The following is a 6,000-nucleotide window of genomic DNA, read 5'->3' on the forward strand; positions in this document are numbered from 1 at the left end:
TGCATAGAATGGGTAGCAATCTAACATTTTGTAACAATGTGCCATTTCATTGTACTTCATTATACATAATACCTTTCTCAGAGCTGTAGCGTAGACCATGTGTGCTTATAAATTTAAATGTGGATGTTGGTACCCATAAAAAGTGTGACTAACAATTGGATTGTTACTGCCTAAAATACCTGACAGACTTTTTACAGAAAAATAATGCAATGTTGGTCAAGCAATCTCAGGGACTGTTTGCCCCTTTGTGTATCTAAATGGTCACTGATAGATTCTGCTTTGGTTTCTTCCCAGTAGCCAACAATGACCATTAAATGAAGGGTACTTGAATCCAATATCTAGGTTGTTATACCTTAGATATGAAATGTCTAAAACATACAGGTGTTAACACTTGGTACTCAAAGCAACAGTGTGCCCAAGTATAGGGCTTCTAAAGGCCAATTAGGTCACTTTTGTGACAGAAATAACTGAAGTTGAAGAAGACTTATTTTATTTGTGAGTTCAAAGGATTCAGTCCATCGAGACAAAACAATTCAGTTTGTTGCTGGAGTTGTTACTGGCAACCCTAACACACTAGGCTCCTTCGTACATCCTCAATAGGCTGATTTAAGAGACAAGTGATGGTGACATGAACAGAAAGGAGACTTATTCAATCACACCAGGATGAGGAACACACAAGGTGAGTGTGACTCCAGTGTCCAATTTAGTGTCTTGATATGTTTTAGTTTTAGACAGAACAAAACCTATCTGTAGCTAGCCAGTCCCTGTCAATCAGCTGTGGTCCATCCATGACTGACCCGTTATTGTCTCTGCCCCAATCTCCCCTGCAAGGTGGTCTGACTAACTGGCAGCATGTATGAAATCTCTTTTCCGGAGACAAGTTCCTTTCTGTCACCAAAGTCCCTACCTTTCCCTTGGCCGGCATGAGGCTCCTGGGAAATTCTAATTGGGATCCAATGTCTCAATAATCTGATAGCTGAGGAAATTGTCTCTCTAGAGATGACCTTAGCAGGCCAGGGCACAGAGAAAGAGGGGAGTGCCATCCCTTGTTGCTATCCCTTTCTCCTCTCCTGTTCTGGCTGGACTCCCAGCCATGGTATGATATTCTGAACATGACATCACCCATGTTCAGAATATCTCTTCTGCTTCAGTTAACCCTCTTTTAAAAGGCTCATAGTACACACCTGTAGGCATACTTCATCAATCTTCTAAGTTGAATGAAATAAAAGAAATAAGAAGGGAAGGACATGACTGCTCCTAGGCAAGGTGGAGGAAAAGGTTTACTGCAGATAAATAAGAAAACATGATATATTATCATTGCCACTGTTTGTAATTTGTACTGAAATCCACATTGTGGAAAAGGCAAAAGACTCACACCTTTGAGTCATAGTAAAAGTTTGGGGACCGCAAAATGATTCTGAGTTAAAAGCACCTGTGAGTTCGTCCCTTTGCAGAGTCGGGTAGCAAGGCAAACTGTCTGTCCTTCTCAGCTGGACACCTAAATGCTCTAAGAAAGTGAGGCCAGAGGCCTGATTTTTACTTGTGAGGAGAAGGCAGCCACAGTCTTGGGGGAGGAGCTAGTATACTAGCTACTGTGAAAGCTTCAGTAAGTCAGTCAATATCATCAGAGATCTGAGAAGAATAAGCTATAGCAGGAGGTATAATCTCATAGCCTATGTATTCATTAAAACGACAAAGACTTACCTACTATCTATTTGCCCTAGGCTCCCGTGATCTTAATGGCTTTGTTGAGTGCTATAGGACAATGGTCTTGTACTCTGTAAAGATTTGTCACTTATACTGGTTTAATAAAATGCTGATTGGCCAATAACTAGGCAGGAAGTATAGGCGGGGCAACCAGAACAGAAGAATTCTGGGAAGAGGAAAGGCTCTATCTGCAGTTGTCACCCAAACACAGAGGAAGCAAGATGAGAATGCCTCACTGATAAAAGGTACCAAGTCATGTGGCTAACACAGACAAGAATTATGGGTTAAAAAAATTTAAAAAAAAGAATTATGGGTTAATATGTAAGAGTTAGTTAATAAGAAAGCCTGAGCTAATAGGTCAACAAGTTTATAGTTAATGTAGGCCTCTGTGTGTTTCTTTGGGACTGAACCACTGCAAGACCCAGAGGGATTAAAAACCTCTGTCATTATTGTGTTTTCTTTAAATTATTTGACTGTGAAGGAGCTAAGTATACAGAGACATTTTCATTGTATGGGCTGCTAAGGTAAACCAACATAAAGGTATATGAACTTCAAAATTTTGGTCTAAGGATTTGTTGCTTTGGAAAAGAGGTTCTGCTTTTGTTTCCAGAGAGGATGAGAACCTGTGGGATCTTTCCAGAGTAGGATAGTTTGATGGACCAAGACCCCCCATAAAGGTCACTGTGAACACCCCCAAAAATCACTTTGTCCAACAAAAAGCAGGAAGCAGTTTAGAGAGAACTATGCCTAAATTCCCAAATATTGTTTATAAATATTTGTTTACATTTAAAGGGGGATATCTATTAAGATTTGCATTGACATGATCATGGTCTATTAATACAAATTTAAGGTCAATTTTGTTATATGTATATTTCTGCTCTTGATTAAGGTATTGTGTTTGTGCAGCTTATTTAAAATGTAATATTTAATTAAGAAATATAGGTTAATAGAGAGTCAGCTATAATATTCAAGCTTCTAGTCATGTTAGTCAGGTTTTCTAGATAGAGATATATGTCAGTTAGATAGGTATTCTTCAAATCTTTCAGAGACCTTCAGAATAAAGCATTTAAAATGTTTTAAGAATTTAGAACTTATCATGACAATGAGACACATCTGCTCCTGGCAGCACCAATCTACTTCAAGAGGAAGATGAGCATTGAAGAGGCTCCTTATGGAGTTTGTTAGCCATTTGGGCAAGAAACTGCTCTTGCCTGGACTGCTTGATGGTATGATGTATAAACTGGATGCAGGACCCACAGAAAAATGACAGCTGAAGTTGCCTAATGAAAATGAGACAGTCCTTTGGGGTTCCTGCTTCATGAAAGAGTCTGCCAGACATTCTGCAAGACACAGAAGAAAGTGACTGACAAATTGTCAATATAGGAAAACTGTCTTTGAAATTTCCTGCTTCATGGAAAGGTCTGCCAGATACTATGGGCCTGTAGGCTAAAGATGAATGCCCCACCATTGCAGAAAAACTTTGGGTGACTGTCCAGGTAGAGAGATGTCTCTGTCATTTCTAGAGTTTTGAAAGTTGCTTACAATGCACTTCCTGTTTACTTAGGCAATATTATATTTTTCTGGAGTCTTTGATGGACTTGAACAATAGATAGCAATAATTATAGTTTTCCTTAGTTATGATAAAAGATAAAGTAGATATAAATATTATAACTGCAATTCTTGCTTGATGACTATTCTATTGTGTGTAATTTTACTATGTTAAAGTCCAAACCTTTTTTTTATTTAACAGAAAAGGGGAAAATGTGTGGGAAGTCCTTCTGTATATGTATTGCTTTTATTGTTTAATTAATAAAGTAGCTGCCTTGGCCTGTGATAAGCAGAGTAGAGCTAGATGGGGAAAACTAAACTAAATGCTGAGAGAAAAAGGGTAGAGGCACAAGAAGACATGCAGTCACCGTTGGCAATAGACACACCGGAACCTTGCTGGTAAGTCGTAGTCACACGGCAATACACAGACTAATAAAAATGTGTTAACCAAAGATATAAGAGCTAGCTAGCAATACACTTAAGTGATTGGCCAAGCAGTGATTTAAATAATATAGCTTCTGTGTGATTATTTCAGGTCTGAGCAGTTGGGAAAGAACAAACAGCCCTCTACCAATAGTTGAGGGCTGTGGTAGGTCTTCAGGAGCATACAGGACAGCATTTGGTCTTCAGCTGCCACACAGAGCAGCACTGGCCTTCGACTGCCAAACCCAGGTCTGAGAAATTTTCCTGTGGAAAAGGAATTTGGAGAACTGACCCTACTTTGACCAGGCTGTGTTAGACAGTCACTACACAAGTGTCCACAGTTTGGGCAGAGCCCTGGCAGCAGGCAATGTATGTGGAAGCATTGCCTGGTGATTCGAGTTATCACAATTTAGCTAGAGTCATCATGCCCCATTAGTCTTCTTTGGAGAACTTAGGATTCTCACTAATAGCATTTCTATCTATTATGAGAATCTTTTTTACTAAACATTTTAAATGTCATATTCAGCAGATCTCTGAAGAGCTTGAGGACCATCTATTAAGTTTAGACATATAAAATATATTAAATTGTATGTCTTGATTTTCTTTAACAGTGTAAGTTAGTAGCTTTCATAAGACTAGGATTTTACAGCTCTATCTCTGTTAAGTTTGAGCTTAAATTTTTGAGTTGAAGATTTAATTGAAGATCCTTTACCATCAAAATAAAACTTTAAACCATAAATGTAGTCCATAACTTTTCTTTCCTGATTTTTTTATAGTGCACCATGACAGAATGTTGCAGGGTTTTTGTTTTATGGCTTAGTTTATCCAAATAGCTAAAGCTTGACAAAGAGAGCAAAGACAAAGAAGCTATACAAATATTACTGTGAACCTGAGGAAACCTTAGGAATTTACACACCTTATAATCAAATACACCTTAATTACCAAACACATATTGTTACCTATTTAAATCGTTTAGAAGCCTGGTATTGAACAGTTAGCAAAGATATAAGTAGTTAGGTGCAAATTTCTAAGTCAACTTTTGTTAATCTGAGTAGAACTTTATAATGTCAAATTTATCAACATACAAAAATCCAAAGCAACATAAAATATGTGGAGGCGTGCTGTTAGTCTGAAGAAGATATATAATGGTAACTGGAGAGCTCAATGGAACTAAGAAGTTTTTATAGGTGCCACATTAGCTGGTTTGTACCATGTGGTCATCTTAAGATGGTGAAGTCACCTGGCATGTACCCTGTAACCTTAGTAAAGATAATGCCAACCATGCAGTTATTATTTAAAATATATAATTTTTTATAGATCTATATTTTAAACACAAGTTGAATCCAAGTTACATATACAGTATATTCTAAACAAGCATTAAATCACATATATAGTAAGGTGTAGCAAATTAAGATTACCTGTGTATAGATTTTTAATTATAAGTCTTTTGTTATAAGTTTAAGGCCAAGTTTTCTTACAAATATTATAGATTTTTTTTTAACTATACCCAATTAACTTACAAACCCTAACATAGAGATACAACAAAGTTTTAAGTATTTTTTTGAGAGCAGAGCACAGAGAGTAGAGATAAAAGATTGAGAGCGCCAAGCAGAACCTCTGAGACTTTTGGAAGTGTGGACCAGAGCAAGTTTCTATATAGCAGATTTGGGGATCATTTGTTGGTGCCATGCAGGAAGTTGTTACCATGTGAGAGAATATGAAAATGCAGTGTGCCAATCTTAGGCTATTGATCCGTGCTAAGGGCAAGCTGTTTCTAGTATTCCATATGGGCTCAGACTTAGAGAAGCTGAAGAAGGAGACCCACCCAAGAGAGGAAAGCCTAGGAGGGCTTAAAGAGGCAGAGCAGGCAGCTCTGAGGGGTAGAGAATTTAGGAGTTAGCTTAGGAAGACTGCATGTGGGGACTGAGAGATAGCCTAGGGACTGCAGGTGGGGACTGAGAGATAGTCTAGGGGACTGCAGGTGGGGTGAGAGATAGTCTAGGGACTGCAGGTGGGGACTGAGAGATAGTCTAGGGACTGCAGGTGGGACTGAGAGATAGTCTAGGGACTGCAGGTGGGGTGAGAGATAGCCTAGAGACTGCAGGTGGGGGCTGAGAGTTAGCTTAGGAAGACTGCAGATGGGGACTGCAGCCTCCTCCAGGGAGGCGAAGGCGAGAGAAAATAATGGAGCTAAGATGGATAAAATGTCTTTGTGACAAGAATTTCCATCCAAGCCGGGCGGTGGTGGCGCACGCCTTTAATCCCAGCACTTGGGAGGCAGAGGCAGGCGGATCTCTGTGAGTTCGAGACCAGCCTGGTCTA

The sequence above is a fragment of the Chionomys nivalis genome, chromosome 1 (genome assembly GCF_950005125.1).
Source record: "Chionomys nivalis chromosome 1, mChiNiv1.1, whole genome shotgun sequence".
NCBI classification, from domain to species: Eukaryota; Metazoa; Chordata; class Mammalia; order Rodentia; family Cricetidae; genus Chionomys; species Chionomys nivalis.